Source organism: Moschus berezovskii, chromosome 12 (assembly GCF_049115385.1).
Source record: "Moschus berezovskii isolate FMDL1 chromosome 12, NW_MosBer_1.0, whole genome shotgun sequence".
Taxonomy (NCBI): Eukaryota; Metazoa; Chordata; class Mammalia; order Artiodactyla; family Moschidae; genus Moschus; species Moschus berezovskii.
The window spans coordinates 42,391,247-42,414,475 of NC_142471.1; the positions used below are offsets into that span (position 1 = coordinate 42,391,247).

The 23,229-nt window shown below is 38.4% G+C and overlaps 1 protein-coding gene and 1 pseudogene across 1 annotated transcript in view; one reads left to right on the plus strand and one right to left on the minus strand.

Moving 5' to 3' along the window:
• Positions 1–23,229, plus strand: part of BMPR1A (bone morphogenetic protein receptor type 1A) — a 147,490-nt gene that overhangs the window by 84,849 nt on the left and 39,412 nt on the right. Inside the window, exon 2 of the mRNA XM_055425299.2 lies at positions 2,620–2,734. The gene's annotated coding sequence lies outside the window, so the exon portion shown is untranslated. The remainder of the gene's footprint in view (positions 1–2,619; positions 2,735–23,229) is intronic.
• On the minus strand, positions 6,366–6,630 carry LOC148775977 (ATP synthase F(0) complex subunit f, mitochondrial pseudogene; annotated as a pseudogene).

Sequence of the window (23,229 nt, forward strand, 5' to 3'; positions counted from 1 at the left end):
TCTAATACTTCAAAGATAGCTATCATATCCGTAATTGATGTTTGTCACTGATGGATTCTGTGTGGTTAGTGATCTTTAAATTATCCCAGTGCTTTAAGATTTAACCACTTTGATAATTTTGAAGGGCTTCAAAACTGAGAGGGATGTGTTCATTTTGATGGCAAAAAGAAAAAGACTTTTGTAAAAGCAATATGGGCTTAGAATTAACTTTTCCCATGTTTGCAAATACTTATTAACTTTGAGGAAATATCTCTGTTAGTTCTGAATTAGAAAGTATTAGACTATATCCAGAAGGATTCGATTTTCATTTATTCTGAATCATCAAGAAGCTCAAATGTGTTTTTAAAAGAATCACCTTTTCCTTAATGTATTTTCTAGACCTAAGAAGGAAATGGCAACCCACTCCACTGTTCTTGCCTGGAGAATCCCAGGGATGGGGGAGCCTGGTGGGCTTCCATCTGTGGGGTTGCACAGAGTTGGACATGACTGAAGCGACTTAGCAGCAGACCTAAGAAACTTGAAAATTTCAGGCATAAAATCTTTGGTGAAATTAATACTTAAAAATTGTTTAGTGTTTCGTTTTGACTGGATCCGTTGTTACTATTAAACACAGTTCATAGTGCTAAAAGCCTGTGGCACATTATCTTATAAATTGAGTAGTTAAAGTTGATGCAAGTGTTTTGCCTATGTGAATTCTGTTTCTGTGCCTGTACGGTATAGATCTCTGCTTAAAGGACTGTAATCGCAAAAGTTAGAAAACACTTTGCTTTGACTCACAGTCTAGTATATAAAAAATGGCTTGCAGACCTGCATCATGAAGCACATCCTGTTCTGTGATTGTCTTTTATTTTCCTGTTAGTAGTAAAGTCAAATCTTACGTGGTTTTCCTTAGCCGGTCTTAAGTTCAGCCCTTAGACTTGCTTTTCTGAAGTTTATGATTTGTCATGTCTTTGTACATGTGAAAGGATTGAGGGAGGATAGATCAGGGTCTTGGACTTTGCAGATGGTATATTTGAAGAGTCTTTTTGATTATGTATTTTCCTTTTTTAATTAATTTTAGATTAGCCTAAAGCTTCTAACTTTTTTTCACACCAAGGAAAAAGTGTTGTAATAAATAGTGCTATAATAAACAGTGGTTGGTAAGTGGTTTACCTGCTAATTTTATTATTTGATCCATTGGAAATATCTTGTAGAACTAGAATCAGGCCATATATTTTTAAACATAGTCACTTTGATGCAACTTTAAAACTTTATGAGAATAGGTTAATTTGAGCTTTGTTTAATGTAGTGATTTCCTCCCCTCTCTTCTTCCATAAAGAATTGGCAAAAAATGGCTTTGGAGGAAAATCTTTATGCCTTTTCTAAAGTGGAAACAATCCTTTTTTTTGTTTTGTTATAAGGTAAATTTTTTAAAACTATGATCATCTCAGAGAGGGTGGGGGGGGGGAATGTTAAATACCAGGTCTCCGTTACTACCCTGCTTTGTTACTCTGAATGATGGTCTAAGTTTTGGTCATATGAGTACCCTGAAAAATATCAGGGACCTGGTGAAGTTATAGGTAACTCGTGCATTGGGAAGACTGTTAAAGGCTTCTAAATGCAGACAAAGCATTACTAATTGCTTTCAGGGTCGGTCTGTCTTTAGTTGGACCATGAAAGATTTAGCATGGCCCTGTGGCAGCCTGTCTGCTGAGTGGAGACTCTTGTCTTTAAGAAAGGCTATCTGATATGCTGGACCGTTTCAAGTTGCCCCAGTTTACATGAATTTAGTCATTATTGCCAAGACTATAAACCTCAGTGTGACACAAATGATACTTCTAAATGGACTTGAAGACAAAGGTGTTTTGACCTTGCAGTGGGACATAAGTAATGTTCATACAGCTTAAAATTTTTCTTTTTACAATAGGAAACAGAGCACTGTGCTATTTGAAGTTTCAGTTAAAAGATACATTCGATGAAATTATTTTTGTTATCCCTAAATAAGCAGCACACCTGTCTTTAAATAAATTAAAGATTTTAATGGCTTCCTTCTTTTATATTTATGAACATTGTCTCTTAAAGGAGTAGGTTACTAATGACAGTAGTAACACAGTTGAAACCTATGCCACGGACGTACAGCTAGCAGTGCAGTTAATTCTTGACCCTCACTGATCCTAATATTCTAGGTTGAAGTTTGCCTGAAATTAAAACTGCTAACAGACTTTGTGATAAAATTGAAATACTAGCTGGGTGATCAAATATATTTTTTCTCAAATAGGAGTCCTAATATTGTAAAGTTGTAAATTTTAGTGCTGCTTCTGATGTTCTTGTCTTTCAGTTTGAAATGTGATTTTTCCACCCACAAAAGCTTATTAGGCTGATACAGAAATTCACATGTGAGTAATTTTTTCCACAGAACTGTTATGTTATAAAGTTGAAAATACTCAAAATTTAGAACAAAGGTTTGAACAAAGTCTTTGAGCAAAGGTTTGTAAAGTGATAGTTTCTAAAATGCTATAGAACTTTACATTTAAAATGTATAGTTTTATGCATGATAAAATTTTAGTATCTCTTCTACATGTGTTATTCTGATAAATAAATGTTCTTTCAGTCTTAAATATATTCTTTTTTTCTAAACAGATTTATGAAAATATGCATCAGTTTAATACTGTCTTGGAATTCATGAGATGGAAGCATAGGTCAAAGCTGTTTGGAGAAAATTGGAAGTACAGTTTTATCTAACCACATCACTGAGGTAAGAAAAAGACTTAAGAATATAATTAATGTGAAAATTCTCATTTCTTAGCAATTAAAAATCGTCCTGTTTTATCACTGCAACTTTGTTATGTTCTTTATTCTTGAATCACCTTCCTTATGAGTTCTTAAGCAGTTACAGCATTTTATCTCCTTATAAATGTTGAACCTCTTCAGGAGTAAAAAGTATTTATTACTAATATAACTTTCTTTATTCTAATTGGAGAGAAAATAAGCATTAAATGATGTATATAATTCTTTCTTCTGACGATGACAAAACAGTTTAGAATAAAAGATTATATTAAAATGAATGTTTACATTATTCTGAAGCTTTCACCTATTTAGAATTTAGGATAAAATTGTTACTTTGAATAATAGATCTTTGAAGATAGAATTTATTGAAAGAAGTGGAAGCTGCAGTAACATCAAGGACAGGGGAGAAGCCATTCTAAGTGCAGATAGAGAAATCAAGTTTATTATTTTCAAATCCATAGAGACCCAGATTATCAATAAAAGGTTTAATCCTTTAGGGATCTGTATTTAAAAGAAACCAGGTAGAATACATATATACATGTGTTAAACTTTTTCCTCTAGAGTTTGCTACTATTTGCTACTATACTTTTTCCTCTTTAAATAGTAGCTTTTGCTCACTGCTTCTGCTTCCTTATAGCATTCATTCATCCTCCTGTCCCTTCTAAGTTGGTCTGTTTGCTCTTTTGAGGAACAGTCGCGATGTTCTAATTATCTCTTGTCAGGTTTCACTCTTTGATCAAACTGTGTTCGTTGCCATTTTTCCTTTCATGAAATACTGGTAGCTTCTATAACCCTGGCTTTTCTAGTTCTACATCTTTAATTACTCCTCCACATTTTTTTTCCTCCTATTTTTGTTTGAAGAATAGTTGTCCTCCTGTTACTAAATAACGACCTTCCCTAAGATTTTTATCTTTGAAATTCTTTTTTTAATGTCTTTCCTAAGTTCTTGATTTCAGCAGCTACCTCTAAAATGATCTCTGTCAACCTCATATCTCTGCTGTGACAGTATTCTAAGCTTCAGCACATATTTCCGACTGCTTACTTCACACATGGTTCCCACTTCTGCTAGACCTCTTTGTCACCTGTGTTCACAGTCTCAGTACTGAATCGGATTCTTTATCTTTTCCTTGCTACTCTTAGTCAGAGATCAGGTCCTTTCGGCTTTACCTCTGTATCGTGAATGTTTTCATCATCTCGTTTCTGATTCTCTCATCATCATCCAAGTTTAAGTTCTTCAGCATTTCACCTGAAATATTGAAGGACCCTCCCCACTTAGTGTGTCTCCTCACTCTTTTTCTATCTACCAATTGCTACCAGCTTATATTTTCTAAGAGGTATAATTCTGCCTGTACTGTCAGTAACTCTTTGTTAGCCTATCAAAGTAAGGACAGATTGCTCTAATAAGAAAGTCTCAACAGTATAGCATTAAGTGACAGCTTTGCTTACATCCATCCACTTCTTTCTCTCTTAAACACTTACTAAACACCTATTCTACACCAGGGACTGTATTAGGTGCTGAGAATACGAATTGTTCAATAAAAATGAGTTCCTTACTTTACTCTCAAAGAGTAATCTGTTTAGAGATGAGTACACAAAGTTAATGTAATTTGAAAAGTGTTGTATGAGATTGGGAAAGTATGTTGGTATCATCTAAAAGGGCTCCACCAAAATTGTTAGAGGAGAGAATTGTCAAAGTGGCCTCACATAGGAAATGGTGTTTGAGTGGAGTCTTAAAGGGAGAAGATTGCTGGGGCTTCCCAGAAAGTTTGGGAAAGGATTGCCTTACCATTTGGCTCAGTGGTGAAGAATCCACCTGCTGTGATGTAGGAAATGCAGGTTTGATCCCTGGGTCAGGAAGATCCCATTGAGAAGGAAATGACAACCCATTCCAGTATTCTTGCCTGGGGAATCCCATGGACAGGGGAAGCAGAGGAAGCTTGAAATGTATAGAATGTACAAAAGACAGAGGAAGTAATTTTGTGTGATTTGAATTCAGGATAAGAGAGAGGGTTTGAGTGACAAGGCTGAAAGAGAGCTTGTTTGTGAAGAACTCTGGATGCCATGGTAGGGAGTTTAGACTTCATTTTGTGAGTAGTTGGCAGTCTCTAGAAAGTTTGAATCATAATTGTGTTTTGTGACAATTAATATGGCAGTGATGTGAATGGTAGTTTGGATGGGGGAGCTGCCAAAAGCCAAGAGACAATTAGAATACTCTTAATAGTTTCAATCAAGAAGTAATGAGGATTTTAAGGTAGGGATCAGCTTATCTGAAGTTGCAAAAACCTTTAAGCGTTGATTATTCAGCAAATATTTAATTTTCTTTTTCATACACCTTTGCATATATGATACTCTTCAGCTGATGGTTTTAAATTGACCCGTGTTTTACCTCCTTCTGCTTATATTATTTTTTTCCAGGCTTGTTTTTCCCTATTCTTATAGTTTAAGGCCCCAGAGCATTAATTTTTGTTCTACAGAATATTACTTTTGGGGGATTCCTGTTGATCTATGTAACAACAGTCACAAAGGAGAAATCAAAAAATAAAGAACATGGTTCTCATGTTAGAGAAATGGAATGAGGACTCAGGGAGCTTGTAAGGTTGTGGGAGTCGTTAAGCTTGAGGTAATAGAATTCAGTCAGAGTGATGATAGTGGAAATAGAAAAGAAAAACTGGAGTAGGTATGTTGTGAAGGAAGAAGGGACACTGATTTATAACTGGATGTTGAAAAGAGATAATGATGCACACCTTTTTTATCTGGATAGCAGGGATAATAATATTGGGCATCGTGAAGAGCAAACAGAAGTAATTCTTTGAATATGGTTGAATCCGAGTTCCTAAGTTTGAAGAAACATTAACTGTGATGTTCTACTGTATTGCTGGTCTCTTCATTTGTTTACATATAACAAATACTTTTGCACATTGTTTTTCAAGCCTTCGCATACAGAAAAGGAGATACTATTAAAAAAAGAAAGGAAAGTATTGCCTCTTTTAGAAGAGTAGTTTGAAGAGATAGTATTCTGCACATGTTTATCTTCTGTTACACTTCAATGCTGTGTAAGATTTAGTAAAATATAAAAATGTTTGAAGTATTTCTGCAGGTCTAATTCTGACACTCTTACTGAAAGATGCTATCTTATTTATTAAGAATTTACTCCTAAATGAATGGAGACCTGTGAAGATACTCATTAAGCAGAATTTGATGGTTCCATATTAATAAATAAATGTTAGTATGATTATGTCCTTAGAGAAAATACCTTATAGTGAGATTATGCCACCTCATAATAAATATTTAACTGACTAGTTTTAATGCATTTATTAAAGTTCTTTTCAACTCTTAATTGATGGTTGGTTTAGGACTTTGCAATATTCAGAAATATTTCAACATGGTATATTGAAAATAAAGTTGTCAGTCTCAGTTGCCCAGTCTCTTCTTTTTTTTTAATCTTTAAATTTTTTAAACTTTACCAGTCATCTTTCATTGGACATTAATTCTCAATTAGGATGTAAAAGGATTCAGCAGATATCAAGTTCCTCAAAGAGAGGTACAGGGCAAAGATGGTCATGGTAAGAAATGCAGAGTGCCTCCTTCACCCTGGGCCCTCATTGGTGGTTCTTATGTATCTGTTCATATTTGAGTTTCTTGTAAGAAACACAGTAGTTGAAAAGCATGTCAGCTGCTAGCACCATAGAAGTCCCGAGGGTGCTCCCTTTGTTCCACTGATTACTTGTTGTTATACCAGTAGTTACCTCTTTGAAATGCTCTGAGGGTGCTTTTGGGGGTAAAATCTTGCATCAGTATCCAGTTTGGCAGCTCCTTTTTTTTGACATCTGTGAATTTCTTCTTCACTGGTACAGCTAACACCATCTTGGTGGCTTGGATATTCATTGTCACCCAGTCTTTTCTAATAGTTCCGCTTAACTAGAAGCTACCTGTTCTGATTTTCAGCTTTAGCCTTTCCCCTGTTAGCTGAATTCCCTTTAAATGAATTGTATTTTTTTAGGTCCATTCCAAAATTTTGGGTTCTGGCTGTAGGCATCTATTGTTCAGAGACAAAACTAGTAGGTGTGAAAGACAGAGTTGTTTCTATCCTGTGGACCGATAACAAGGAGACCAACAAATTGTTACCCATTCCTTGAAGCTCTGGGAGGAGTCCTCAGTGCTTCTAAGCCCTCCCAACAGCAAGATCTGTTAGCAGTGTGGCAGGTGACAGTTGCTTCTAGGTTTGCTAGAGATTTAGTTTTTAGGTGGAGCAGCCTTTAGCGGGTCCTAGATTGCACTAAAGCAGTTGCCGTTCCCAGCTTGAAAATGAGCTTCATCTTTACTGTTGGTCTCTCCTTGGACTCCATTGAAAATGTTTTCCCACACCTACTGTTTTCTTTAGAGAAGTCTACTACTCATAGTCTCAGAAACATCCTACAGGTCTTGCCCTCAGGCTCTTTGGTTACTGTGCTCCTCCTGAAAGGGAGACAGAGACAGTTTCTGCTCATTCTCTTCAGTTCAGACTGCCTCCGCATAATGAAGACACCTTTATTCTTTTCTTAATGTAAGTTTGGTTTATATTCTCCTTGCTTACTTATTTGATCTTTCTCCAGTTTGGATGCTTTTAGATGCAGGTAGTAGTTTGTGTTATTGCAGATGCATATGATCCTGTGGGAAGAGTATGCCACAAGATTTCCAGTAGCATCTTTTTATGGTGGCTCAGACGGTGAAGAATCTGCCTGCCTGCAGTGTGAGAGACCTGGGTTTGATCCCTGAATCAGGAAGATCCCCTGGAGAAGTGAATGGCTACCCACTCTAGTATATTCCTTTTTCTCCCCTTCGCATTCTAGTATTCTTACCTGGAGAATTCTGTGGACAGAGGAGCCTGGTGAGACAAGGTCCATGGGGTTGCAAAGAGAGTCAGACGTGATTGAATGACTAACACTTTCAATTTCATAGTGACATTTCCATTCCTGTCTTTATCCTCCATCCTAATACTTCTCTCCTGTTCGACTGTTTTATATTTTCAGTGGTTTATAAGGTAATTTCCAATCTCGGTGTCTCAGATAGAAATTCTAGTTTAACTTCTGAGTTCATCTACTTCCTTCCTTTCCTTCCTCTTTTCCACTTTCCCATCTATTTTTTTGTGATTAAATGTCAGAGGAGGTCTAATTGTCTCTTTTCAGAACAGTTTTTAAAAATTTTTAAAAGATTGCATAAATGAGACACACGTAAGTTCTTATATACAATTCTGAACAGTGTGCGCCAAAGCCTAAGCCCTCATCACTGTCCTCATCCCATTCCCCTCCTTACCACACTCTCCTCCACCCGTTTGGTCTCTCACTGACCTTTACGTTACCATCAGGCTATTGACTTTTAGGATATATTTTTATAAAATTACACATAATGAGAATACTTGCCTCAAAGTTCATGTGAGGATGTCAGGTATGTATAACATGTTAGATTTCTTACTTCATAGTATTGTAAGAAAAAGTAAATAAACTTAGAGCAAAGATAGTTCAAAATATGAAATAAACCAGAAATATTGGGAAAAGGGGGGCTTTTGAGTATACTGAGGTTCCCCGTTTCATGACTTGAATCTAAATTTCTTTTCTATACCATCTAGAAATCACCAGAAGATGGTAATATGGGAAGCAAAGTTCCTGAGCTAGTACTGGGATTGTTGGCTTAGTAGTAGCAGGCAATAGGTTTGGAGATGCATTGGTAGATATCAGTATACTTATAAAGAACTTCTAGAGTTTATTATGTGATTTTATAGTTTATTTAACTCCCCAATTATGTTTCCCTTAAGATACTAATATTTTCATTCCTTTCATTCACTTATTGAACACTTACTGTTTTGCTTAGTAACGTGCTAGAAAATAGAGATTACAAGTGCTGCAAAATAAGTCAAAAAACATCTCCTGATTAAATAAGTGTTATGAGAGGAGGGATCGTGTTTGTTTCATTTACTGTTGTATAATCGGTATGAAGCAAATACCAAATAATTAATAAAAACTTTATGAATGAGTGTTCGTTGAGAGCTATGGTATAGCTGTGCTTCATATTCTGGGTACACTAGAAGTACCGATAGGCCAGCTCACTCATCCTGATACGTAGGAATCAGGGATAGATTACACAGATGATGAGTAGAACAGGTCTGAAGTGTGAATTTTAGTTAACCTGTTGGGAAACAAAGGAAAGAACCAAAAGAATGTGCAAAGGAGTCTAAAAGGGATGCCTGTAAATATAGAGGCTTCAGTGACTTCACTACAGTTGGATCATTGTAAGGGTGTGAGAAGTGAGTGGGAGGATGGCGTTAGAAAGCCTGGCAGAGGCCAGATCATAACAGTTCTGCTTATGTCTTGGTAATTTCATCCTATGAAATGAGAATATTCATAGATTTTTTTAAAACAGGGACCATGACAAGGTCATTTAGTTTTAAAAGTTGTAAATTGAAATGTTAGTCACTCTGTCATGTCCGACTGTTTGACCCCATGGACTGTAGCCCGCTAGGCTGCTCTGTCCATGGAATTCTCCAGGCCAGAGTACTGGAGTGGGTTGCCATTCCCTTCTCCAGGGGATCTGCCCAACCCAGGGATTGAACCCAGGTCTCCTGCATTGCAGGCAGACTCTTTTTCAACTGAGCCACCAGGGAAGCCCTTTCTAAAGGTTAGGTTTGGTTTAGAAGTTAGCATTTTATTGAGTTATCATTCACTAGGCTGTACGGTTCAAATGATCATAGCCATATATTTTGTCAACCAATACATTTAAGTTAAAACTGAATGACAAACAGTATATACAGACACGCATTTGGAAACTTAAAATCCTACCACTGTAAATCCCACAGGTCAAAAATAAAATGATAATGCAAGTCAGAAAACACCTAGAACTAAACAATAAAGAAAATTATGACATATTAAACTTGTGTGACATGTTGAAGGCTTACATTCAGTTCAATTCAGTCCCTCAATCATGTCCGACTCTTTGCAACCCCATGGACTGCAGCACGCCAGGCCTCCCTGTCCATCACCAACTCCCGGAGTTCACTCAGACTCATGTCCATCGAGTCGGTGATGCCATCCAGCCATCTCATTCTCTGTTGTCCCCTTCTCTTCCCGCCCCCAATCCTTCCCAACATCAGAGTCTTTTCCAGTGAGTCAACTCTTCGCATGAGGTGGCCAAAGTATTGGAGTTTCAGCTTTAGCATCAGTCCTTCCAATGAACACCCAGGATTGATCTCCTTTAGAATGGACTGGTTGGATCTCCTTGCAGTCCAGGGGACTCTCAAGAGTCTTCTCCAACACCACAGTTCAAAAGCATCAATTCTTTGGCGATCAGCCTTCTTCACAGTCCAACTCACATCCATAGATGATCACGGGAAAAACCATAGCCTTGACTAGACGGACCTTTGTTGGCAAAGTAATGTCTCTGCTTTTTAATATACTATCTAGGTTGGTCATAACTTTCCTTCCAAGGAGTAAGTGTCTTTTAATTTCATGGCTGCAATCAGCATCCACAGTGATTTTGGAGCCCAAAAAATAAAGTCTGACAGTGTTTCCACTGTTTCCCCATCTATTTCCCATGAAGTGATGGGACCAGATGCCATGATCTTTGTTTTCTGAATGTTGAGCTTCAAGCCAACCTTTTCACTCTCCTCTTTCACTTTCATCAAGAGGCTTTTGAGTTCCTCTTCACTTTCTGCCATAAGGGTGGTGTCATCTGCATATCTGAGGTGATTGATATTTCTCCTGGCAATCTTGATTCCAGCTTGTGCTTCTTCCAGCCCAGCGTTCCTCATGATGTACTCTGCATATAAGTTAAATAAGCAGGGTGACAATATACAACCTTGACGTACTCCTTTTTCTATTTGGAACCAGTTTGTTGTTCCATGTCCAGTTCTAAGTGTTGCTTCCTGACCTGCATACAGGTTTCTCAAGAGGCAGGTCAGGGGGTCTGGTATTCCCATCTCTCAGTATTTTCCACAGTTTATTGTGATCTACACAGTCAAAGGCTTTGGCATAGTCAATGAAGCAGAAATAGATGTTTTTCTGGAACTCTATTGCTTTCTCCATGATCCAGCGGATGTTGGTGATTTGATCTCTGGTGCCTCTGCCTTTTCTAAAACCTGCTTGAACATCTGGAAGTTCACGGTTCACATATTGCTGAAGCCTGGCTTGGAGAATTTTGAGCATGACTCTACTAGTGTGTGAGATCAGTGCAATTGTGCGGTAGTTGGAGCATTCTTTGGCATTGCCTTTCTTTGGGATTGGAATGAAGACTGACCTTTTCCAGTCCTGTGGCCACTGCTGAGTTTTCCAAATTTGCTGGCATATTGAGTGCAGCACTTTCACAGCATCATCTTTCAGGATTTGAAAGAGCGCAACTGGAATTCCATCACCTCCACTAGCTTTGTTCATAGTGATGCTTTCTAAGGCCCACTTGACTTCGCATTCCAAGATATCTGGCTCTAGGTGAGTGATCACGCCATTGTGATTATCTCTGGTCATGAAGATCTTTTTTGTACAGTTCTTCTGTGTATTCTTGCCACCTCTTCTTAATATCTTCTGCTTCTGTTAGGTCCATACCATTTCTGTCCTTTATCGAGCCCATCATTGCATGAAATGTTCCCTTGGAAACTCTAATTTTCTTGAAGAGATCTCTTGTTTTTCCTATTCTGTTGTTTTCCTCTATTTCTTTGCATTGATCACTGAGAAAGGCTTTCTTATCTCTCCTTGCTGTTCTTTGGAACTCTGCATTCAGATGCTTATATCTTTCCTTTTCTCCTTTGCTTTTCGCTTCTCTTCTTTTCACAACTATTTGTAAGGCCTCCTCAGACAGCCATTTTGCATTTTTGCATTTCTTTTCCATGGGGATGGTCTTGGTCCCTGTCTCTGTACAGTGTCACGAACCTCCATCCAGAGTTCATCAGGCACTGTATCTATCAGATCTAGTCCCTTAAATCTATTCCTCACTTCCACTGTATAATCATAAGGGATTTGATTTAGGTCATATCTGAATGGTCTAGTGGTTTTCCCTACTTTCTTCAATTTCAGTCTGAATTTGGCAATAAGGAGTTCATGATCTGAGCCACAGTCAGCTCCCAGTCTTGTTTTTGCTAACTGTATAGAGCTCCATCTTTGGCTGCAAAGAATATAATCATTCTGATTTCGGTGTTGACCATCTGGTGATGTCCATGTGTAGAGTCTTCTCTTGTGTTGTTGGAAGAGGGTGTTTGCTATGACCAGTGTGTTCTCTTGGCAAAACTCTATTAGCCTTTGCCCTGCTTCATTCCGTGCTCCAAGGCCAAATTTGCCAGTTACTCCAGGTGTTTCTTGACTTCCTACTTTTGCATTCCTGTCCCCTATAATGAAAAGGACATCTTTTGGGGGTGTTTGTTCTGAAAGGTCTTGTAGGTCTTCATAGAACCGTTCAACTTCGGCTTCTTCAGCGTTACTGGTTGGGGCATAGGCCTGGATTACTGTAATATTGAATGGTTTGCCTTGGAAACGAACAGAAATCATTCTGTCATTTTTAAGATTGCATCCAAGTACTGCATTTCGGACTCTTTTGTTGACCATGATGGCTACTCCATTTCTTCTAAGGGATTCCTGCCCACAGTAGTAGATATAATGGTCATCTGAATTAAATTCACCCATTCCAGTCCATTTTAGTTCATTGATTCCTAGAATGTCTATGTTCACTCTTGCCATCTGTTTGACCACTTCCAATTTGCCTTAATTCATGGACCTAACATTCCAGGTTCCTATGCAATATTGCTCTTTATAGCATCGGACCTTGCTTGTATTACCAGTCACACCCACAACTGGGTATTGGTTTTGCTTTGGCTCCATCCCTTCATTCCTTCTGGAGTTAATATAAAAGAGATTTTTAAAAAATAAGAGATGCCTTGAATAGCTTTCCGTTCTGTTCAGTCGCTCAGTCATGTCCGACTCTTTGCGACCCCGTGGACTGTAGCCTACCAGGCTTCTCCGTCCATGAGATTCTCCAGGCAAAAATACTGGAGTGGGTTACCATCTCCTTCTCCAGGGGATCTTCCCGACTCAGGGATTGAACCCGGGTCTCCCGCATTGGAGGCAGACGCTTTAACCTCTAGGCATACATTTTACAATATTTCTTTTTTTCATTTTACAATTTAAATAAAACAACAGTTTAAAAAATGTTACTTAATAAAGTTGACTATGGCTAAACAGAAAACCTAGATATTTCTTTTATTATTAGAGAATTTTAATTTGTAGTGAAAGATCTGCCTCCTCCAGTACACTCACTGATAAGCCCATGGCTCAGGTAAATTTAAAGATGAGTTCTATCACAATATTCATGTGGTAGATATGTGCAGATTTACACAGACTATTTAAGAGAATAGCAAAATAATGTTCCTCAGTTTATTCTATGTGAGTAGTATAACCTTGATACTAAAAGTAGGCATGGATAATATTAGAAAATAATTATAGGTCAGTCTTATGAACTTAGATATAAAACCTAACAAAATGTTAGCAAAACAAATCCAGTGGTGTTATTGAAACATGATCATGTCTATAATACTGCAATAGAATTCTGATACTGCCTACCTACTGTTAAGTGTTGGACTCCACAGATTTAAGGGCATAGTCCCCAACAAAACTGTGCTTACTTGAGATGCCAGTCACAAGTTTGGGTGTCCCCAGGCTACTCACACTTCTGACTAACTGGCTGCAAATCCAGGAGGATTCCCATGACCACTCTCCTACCCCCCACCCCCACCCCCACAATTTGACAGTTCATTTATTTGACTCATAGAGCTTAATATTATAAAGATACAAATTGGGACCAGCCAAATGAAAGAGACACACAAAGTGAGGTTGGGGAGGGTTCCAGATGTGGGACTTACATGCCCATTTCCCCTGGAATCAGGATATGTCATCCTGGCAGTGTATCAATATGTCACTAGCCAGGAAGGTGCTGAGCCATCCTGTGCTGTTCTTATCGAAGTTTCATTAGATAGCCATGATTGAACACTTGGCCACATGATTTAACTCAGTCTTTAGCCCTATCCAAACTCCCTGAAGATTGGACTGGCTCAAAGCCCCAACCCTGTAATCATATCACTGGTGATTTCGGTGACCAGCCCCCATCCTGAGTCATTCATTAGCAAAAATTCAGGTGTGATCCATGAGGCTTGTGAATAACAAAGACACTCCTGTTACCCAGGAACCAGGCACAGAGACCAGACAATTATTGTTTAATAATGACAAAACAGAATTTATCCCAGAAACCCAAGAATGTTAGTGTGTTAATTATTATTGCTGCATAACAATTCATTCTAAAACCTAGAAACTTGAGGTAATGAAAGCTTAAATTAACTTACAGGAATTCAGAAGCAATTTACTGGGTGGTTTTGGTTCAGGATATTTTGTGAAACTGTAGTTATGTCAGCAGGGGCTACTTTCACCTGAAAGCTTGACTGGAGGAGAATCCACTTCAAAGATGGCACATTCTCTTGGCAGTTGGCAGGAGCCCCCGTTCCTCACTGCATGAGCCTCTCTACAGATTCTTTGAATATCTTTGCACAATGGCATCTGGCTTTCCCCAGAATAAATGGTCCAAGAAAGAGAGCAAGGAGAGAGCTGCATTGCTTTTCAAGACTTAGTCGCAGAAGTCATGCTTTGTCACTTTCACTTTATTCTGTTGGTTAGTAGGGAGTCACTCAGTCCAGCCCACTTTTGAAGTAATTAGATTCCATCTCTTGAAAAGAGACTATGAATGAAGTTGTGAATCCTTAAACTACCATAGATGGATTACTGTTTAAGAGAGCTCTTAATGTGGATTATTGCTATTTAATTTATGCATTAGCACATTGAAGGAGGAAGCCACTGTGATTATATCAGTGGGTGGAGAAAAAACTCTTGATGAAATTCAACCCTATTTATGATGAAAACTCTCAGCAAATAAAGAATAAAAGGGGACTGTAATGTGAGAAAGAATATCATTAAATTTATGGTTGGGAAGAATTGATATACATGATCTTGAGGTTTTCTGTGTATCATGTGGTATATTTTTCCAAGTGTTAAGTTTATTTTCCATCCTTCAGCAGTGTTTTAAAATTGTTCTTATGCCATTTGGAAGTACAGAATGGTACCGTCCCAGAGGGGATTACCAAAATATCTACCTAACTACCATTAGACCCAGAATCACACTTCAAGAAATCTGTCCTTCAAAATTATTTACCGAAACGACAATAACAAAAGCATCTATTCTGGTTTATTTATTGCAGCATTTATTATGATAGCAAAACATGGGAACAGCCTAAATGTCCATCAACATGAGGAAGGTGGTTAAGTACAGCTATAAAATATTCATAAAATGAAACATTGTGTAACAATGAAAATGAATTAAAAGGAGCTGTGTGTGGCTATGATGGAAATCACAATCGAGTGAAAAATGAGCAAAATATTAACATATATACATATTAATAGAATGATACAATTTTTATATATCTGTAGCGAATTTAACAGTATGTAACACAGTATTGCTTGGGATGTATCCCACGTAAAGTATAAAAGTGTATAAAGACAGCACTGTTAAATGTCGCAGTCAGAATAGTGGTTCCCTCAGTTCCAGAGAAAGTGCAGCTTCAGTGATACTTGCCCTGCTTTACTCAGCGCCTGGATAATTGTTAGGTGATGTCTTTGAGGCACTATATTCAGTGAGTGTAGTTCATAGACTCATAGGATATGAGAGATAGACGTCTTCATGGTATTATATATTGAAACTCCAATACTTTGGCCACCTCATGCGACGAGTTGACTCACTGGAAAAGAGTCTGTTGCTAGGAAGGATTGGGGGTGGTAGGAGACGGGGACGACAGAGAATGAGATGGCTGGATGGCATCACCGACTCGATGGACATGAGTTTGAGTGAATTCTGGGAGTTGGTGATGGACAGGGAGGCCTGGCGTGCTGTGATTCATGGGGTCACAAAGAGTCAGACACGACTGAGCGACTGAACTGAACTGAACTGAAATGAATTTAATAAAATGGTTATTTATTTCAGATGAGGAAACTAAGGTCTAGAGAGGGAAGTGAGTTGTCCAAGATCAACTAACCAATTAGAATTTGCAACTGAATCCTCTGTCTCCTGACTCGATAAGACTGTGTTACTTACAATCCTTTCTTTAATAAAAGTGTAAGTTGATAAGTAGTTAAACTAGGTATCTTAGAGCTGAAAAAAAGATACTAGAGGGAGAAAAAGGACACATTAATGTCAAGTCTGCCACAGAACTCCTTTGTAAAAACACTCTAAACTAGCACATTCTAACCTAAAAAGTGTTCTGACAGTGTAAAGAAAAGGGAGATGTTTCATCTAAAAGGTGGAAAACTTGCTAGATTTCCAGGCGTCTCGCATTAATACACCCAAATTTGTAATCTTGAGTGTTGTTTCTTAGACCTATATAGGTTTGCAAGATTTAGTTTCATGTAGTTTGTGGTTCATGCTTGTCAGGGAAGAATTGTTAGCAACCTGATTTTAACACCTACATTGGAGAAGGGAATGGCAACCCACTCCAGTGTTCTTGCCTGGAGAATCCCAGGGACGGGGGAGTCTGGTGGGCTGCTGTCTGTGGGGTCGCACAGAGTCGGACACGACTGAAGTGACTTAGCAGCAGCAGCAGCAGTCTTATTCAAGGCCTTTGGTGAGTTTCAATTTAATATAAATATTACCTTTGAACTCTTCCTTTGTCTGCTTTAAGTGTAGATAGTGTCTTTGCAGTTGAGTGTAGATAATGCTTTGAAGTTCCCTTCATCAGACCACATTGTTTGTTCCCCAAAAAGGACTGTATTTTCTTTTTGTCTGTGGTTATTTCCACAATTATTTAACTTGCTAAAACTATGGGGTATTGTAAGATTATACCCCAAGCCATTGTTTGCCTTAAGCAATATTTTAGATCTTGGAAAACAATGTTTACTTAAAAACGTCTTTCTTAAGACCTTTTAATTTGTATCTTAAGTATGTCCACTGAAAACAGTGGGAAAAAATTGTGTTTTGTTTTTTTTTTACTGGATCTTGACACAAGTCAGGACTCAAAGTGAACCAAAGGAAGTGGTGTGGTTTTTGTATCATTTCAGTTGTGTTGAGATAAGGAAATGGAATAGTTTATCCACAGCAAAGCCCTTATGGGAAAGTCTCGTTTGTATATGAAAGTAAAAGGAATTGGCATAAGGTTTTAATTCCTTCTGTTGTATTCAGTCAATTCCCTCAGCAAATATTTATTTAGTACCAGCTATGTGCCAAGCACTGTTCTAGTTGCTAGAAATACAGAGTGAAAAAGTAGACTTATACTGCTGCCCTTACAGAGTGTACATTCTGGAGCAGGTGGCAGGCAATAAAACAAATAATAAATTATATATTAAATTACAGGGTGACAAGTGCTAAAGAGAAAAATATTAGGGATGGAGTATGGGAATGCCAGGGATGCAGATGGCATTACAGTTCTAAATAGGATGAGCAGGAACACTAAATAAGAACGGGATATTGAGTAAGCACTTAGAAGAGGTCAGGTAGCAAGTCATACAGGTAGATGTCTTGGGGAGGAATGTAATAGGGAGAGGACCTTGCTCGTGCAAAGGTCCTGCAGCAGGGCCATCCCTGACGTGTTTGAAGAACCAGGAGGCCCTTGCTGCTGAAGTAGAGGAGTTGGAGTCTTACTGGCTGTTGTAGACGTCAGCTTTTACTCTTGAGTAAGATGGGAAACCATTGGGAGATATGAAAGGGGGAGTGATGTGATCTAATATGCTTTCTGTCACTGCTTTGGCTGCTGTGTTGAGAATATACTACGTGTGGATATGGGTTGAAGAGGGAGACCAGTTCTAGGAGGCTTTTTCAGTAATCCAGGCAGAAGTTGTTAGCAGCATGGAGCAGAGAGATAGCAGTGGATGTCATGAGAAGTGCATGGATTCTTGATGTATTTTGAAGGAAGAGCCAACGGGATTTGTTGACCTCATGGACTGTGGAGTATGAGAAGGAAGAAGGGAGTTGCCAAGAATGACTCCAAGGTTTTAGGTCTGGGAAGCTAGAAGTAGAGAGGCTGTTGTGTTGGGGAAGACTGGGGGTCTAGCAGACTTGGGGTATAAAAGGAGAAAGACCAGAGCAGTAAATTATATAGCTGCTAATTGTATTGAGTAAATTTTATGCTGTTTGAGCTATCTCTTAAAAGTAATTCTACCTTGTACCAGTCTCTCTTTTTTTGGCATATGTGTTATCCAGTATCCTTTCTGAGATATTTGGCTTAAAGTACTTAAATACTGACCTAACTCAGAATATTCAAGTATACTTTCTCCTTTAATCTTCTGTTATAACAGAAAAACTGACTCTCTCTGACCTAAAAAATAAAGAGAATTTATTGGCTGTTAACTGCAAAGTCCCTAAGTAATTCAGACATCAGGCAGAGTTGCTTAAGCAACTCATTGGTAGCTCCAAGGATCTGGGCTTCTTTTAGTCTCCTGGCTCTACCTCTACTTCAGGTCCCAACATAGCTGCCAGAAGCTGCAATTTTCTTATTCATATTCAATCCGAAAGAAAGACTTTGTCTCTCCAGGCTGCCTTAGACACTATGTAAGAACAGTTTACCCCTGAACTTTTCATTGTGGCATAGAAGATAGAAAATGCTAATTGGCTTGGCCTAGGACAGGGCCTCTACTCCTGGAGCTTCAGGGAAATCTATATACATGGCATTTTTTAAAGCTGTAGATAGAGAAAAAAGTGGAGAAAAATGCTTTATTTTTAAATTCCTTTTGCATTGTACAGTCTCTTTGGTTAACACAGCAAGAATATGATTGTTTTTGTAAAGTGGTTGAATGAGAAGAAAAAAGTGAAGCAAAAATAGTTACATTCAGACGTTAGTTTAAGATAATTTTGCTTCTAAGAGGCTTAAAACTATTGCTTTTTGAACATCTAGAACTTCAGAGGACCCTTCAGATAATGATGGAATCTAGGAAATTCCCTGGCAGTCCAGTAGTTGGAATTCTGCACTTCTGACTACCTAGGGCAGGTTCAGTCCCTGGTCAGGGAACTAAAATCCTGCAAGCCTTGCAGTGCTGCCACCCCCACCAAAAAAAAAGGAATCTGATTGGTCGTTCTAGTCAAGCACAGGTGTTTCTCAACAAAGAGAGCCCTGTTGGTATTTGGCTGAGACAGTTCCCTGATTTGAGGGATTGTCCTTGCACATTGCATTGTATTTTCTGTTTTGGTCTCTGGTTACTGTGTGTCCTGTCATGCCCCAGTTACTGGTCCAACCAAAAGTCACCTGTGTATTTCCAGATTTTCTTAGGGAGGTACAAAATTGAGAAAACTTGTGACTTTCTGGAAAAGTGTTGTTTCATATTGAGAGCATAAATACAGATATACTTTGATTTGGTTTCCTGAGTGAGATATGGGTTTGCTCTTTGTTATTCTTGAAGTTCTGCTTTTATTTTTTTTTCTCCCTGGTTCTAGAGATTAGATATATTCTCCTTAAAAATTGATTTAACATTTGAATTAAACTTTTTTGGCCACAAGGTTTTACTAAGTTAATTACAAAAGTTTTTAATTAAATGTAATGTTTCTAAGGAGAAGAGAAATCTGTTTTGATAGTCAAATTCAAGCATTTTGACTTGGGTCACATGGGTTAGAAGAGAAGGACCAACCAGTCTTGAACAAATTTCTAACTTTGATATTAAAATTATTTGTAGTCAGAAAAATGAAATGTACTGAATCTAGAAGAACTCATTCCTAAAGTCAGAATATCTTAGAATACTCTCTGCATATCTATTAAAGCTCACTTTATAAGCACTCAGGAAATGTTAGACCTCTTTGATGAAATGAATGTATATAAAAATATCTATGTGGTATGTGTGGGTATAGTCAGTCACTTGCTCTCTGAGATCTGTTTTCTGAAAATATTTGTATCATTCAGGGCCTAGTCAGAAAGGTTGAAACCACACTGGTTATTTTAACAGGGAGAATTTGGTGTAAGGAATTAACTACACAGGTACTGGAGAATTGAAAAGCCAAAGGAACATTGGAATTAAAACAGAAATACTAATTGTGGGAAACAAATACAGCCCTAAAAGTTGAAGTTTCAGAACCTAAAAGCCTGGAGAAAAACTGCCCTTGGTGGAGCCCTGACCCAGTCCTCTATGAAGGGAGCTCAGAGCCCAGCTGTGCTGATGCCCAAGGACCCGTTCTGGGGTCTTGAAGCACTGGCGCTCAGACCCTGGTGTGTAGGCACGTCTGGATCTGAACAGGACCCACAAGGCTGGTTCTGGGAGTATAGAGGGAAGCTGAAAACGGAATCTGCTGCTGCAACCATGGCAGAGGATATTGTTCAGGTAACTCTGACAGGAACAGCAAACAAAATCAGGAAGATGGAAGTTCCTGACCTGGAAGTCCCAGGTCAGCATCACATAGCAGAGTGGTTGGGTTGTTTGGTTGTTTCTTTTTTTTTGGGGGGGGGGCTGTTATTTTGTTGTTGCTGAAAAGCAATAGTGAATAAGGAGCACAGTAGTTTCCTTTTTTTTCTCATTATCTATCACTCTTACTGAGTGAGTGGAATTTGGGCCTTCTCAGCAGCAGACTTGCCACTTACTGGTTTTGTGAACTTGAGCAAGTTTCTTAACTTTGCTGAGCATCACTCTCTTCTGTGATGATAAAATAAAATCTTACGTGTCAATCTTACGACTCAATAGAAAATAGCTTCCTGTTTCCCTTTTGATGTACTTGTGCTTAGTTGCTCAGTCGTGTCTGACTTTTTGCAACCCTATGAATTGTAGCCCACCAGACTCCAGGCTCCTTTGTCCATGGGGATTCTCCAGGCAAGAATCCTGGAGTGGGTTGCCATGCCCTCCTCCAGGGGATCTTCCTGACCCAGGGATTGAACCGGAGGTCTCCTGAATTGCAGATGAATTCTTTGCCTACTGAGCCACCAGGTTTGATGTACTTTCTTGTCTGCTTACTGGATAAAACACTGCACTTGGGAATAAAAGACCTGAGTTTGTAGTTTTCCTTCAGATTACTAGCTATGTAGAATTCAGCAAGTCACTTGAGCTTCTTGAACTTGTCTTCTTTTTAGAAGTAGGAATAATTTTGCTTACTATAAGGGTCATCTATATATGGTGTGAAAGTGAAGTCGCTCAGTCATGTCCGACTCTTTGAGACCCCTTAGACTGTAACTTAACCAGGCTCCTCCATCCATGGGATTTTCCAGGCAAGAATACTGGAGTGGGTTGCTGTTTCCTTCTCCAGGAAATGTTCTTGACCCAGGGATTGAACCCGGGTCTCCCACATTGTAGGCAGACACTTTACCATCTGAGCCAGCAGGGAAGCCCAATATATGGTGTAATGCATGTAAAACTAACTTGCACATTATAAAATGGTGATATGCTAACGACATAAAGTTGCCTCTAAATTCTATATATGTTTATCTCATTTAATTGGCATAAAAGACTTAGATCTAACTTATGCTCTACCTTGAACCAGTCACTAATGACATAGCACTGATTTTATCTCTGTAAAAATACTATGCAGAAACAAACACAATGTTGTTTACCATTACCCATAATATAGCTGTGTGCGTGCGTGCATGCTGTCACTTCAGTTGTGTCCGACTCTTTGCAAAGCAGAAACAAACACAATATTGTTTACCATTACCCATAATATACCTGTGTGTGTGCTTGCTGTCACTTCTGTCGTGTCCAACTCTTTGTGACCATATGGACCATAGCTTGCCAGGCTCCCCTGTCCATGGAATTCTCCAGGTAACAGTACTAGAGTGAGTTGCCCATACCCTCCTTCAGGGGATCTTTCCAACCCAGAGATTGAACCTGTGGCTCCTGCATTGCAGGCGGATTCTTTACCACTGAGCCACTGGGAAAGCCCTGTTGGGGTGACCAGATTCTGATCCCTCCTAGGCATTTCTGCAACCGCTCTACCTGTTTTGTTGTTTATTTCTTTATCATTTGTGCTTGTTCTAGAGGAGAGTCAGAAGAATTTAACACCCAGACCCCTTCAATTAACTGCTGGTGTTAAAATCTCTTCTGACCACTGATGTACCAATCGGTAGACAGCATAAACTAGTTCTAATTACTTGTGAGGTTTTTGTTTAATTAAACAAACAAAAAACTTTGAAGATAGTTTGTTGAATGGTATTTTAAAAATAGATTGTCTCCTGTTTTTTAAAATAGTTTATAAACCAAGAAGAATTTATTTGTACATCTAATATTGAGGCCCCTAGTGAGAGATATAAAACCTCTAAGCACATCAACTATAATAATGTCATACTAGTTTGTCTTGCTTCTCTGTTCCAGGAAGAATTTTACTTGTGTTGGGGAGAGCAGTATCTTGGCACAGAAGGAAAGTAAAAGATTTTGAATGAAGAGAGGGTAATTGAGCAGAAAAACAGAAGGTTTAAATATGTTAAATTTACTTTGAATAAATAATTGAACATTGGGAAAAGGGAAGGTCTAGTGAGAAGGTAATTTCAGGGGTTTTCATAAAATTAGTGACCTCAGGGTGGATGGAGACACAATTAGAAATGTGTTTATAAAGTGGGACTTCCCTAATCCTACTGTAGGTCAGAAGTTAGCTCTGTGATTGGTTCTCTTTGCTCCTTTTTCAGACTTTCCGAAAGACCTCATTTTGAATGTCTTACCCATCACAAGTTTTCACAGCGTGGACTCTTAAGGCAGGCTTTTTGATGAGATTCCTGTGTATTACCACAGATAACTCACATAACTTTATTTAAGCATGTTATTTTCTTAAGGTTTTGTGTTTAAATATGAGTGACTGTTTTTTGCACTAATATAAAAATAACCTGAGTAGTGTTGCTCCATTTGTATATGTATGTATTAGTTTAGGGATTGATGGGGGTGGAAGTTAGAAACGGGGAAAAGATGGATGAGTTGCTTGTTAAGGGAAAAGACAATATTCTTATGCTAATCCAAGCTCTGCATCGGGAGCAAAGCAGCCATGCAAACAATGGCTGTGGAGCCAGAAAGTCTGCAGTGAGTCTAGTCCTTCTCAGAAAGCTTGTCAGACCAGGCGCCTGGAGCTGCCTAGGGGGAGGGACCCCTGGAAGGGAGAGTTTTCTCCTTACTACTTTATGGAGTTGGCAGTTAGCCAGCTTGTTGAAAATTCCCAAACCTCACTACTAGAAAGTAAAAATTAAGGGTGGAGGGCTTAACGGGAAGCGGAAAGAATGACTTTAGTCTGTTTTTTCAGCTGACTTTGGCCTTTTCCTGTTTGTTTTTTTTTTAATCCTGATAGAACTGTTGGTTTAGCTTTCTTGCTATTTGTGAAGCTTCAAATTTTTTTTATTTAAGAATAATTTATATTTTATTGAGTAATGTTGTCATACTCTTATTATCCTGAAGAAGAAGCCACCAATCTATGTATACAGGAAAGGAAAGTAAATCTATTTAGATTCCTATTTGGACTAACTAATAATAGCTTTTA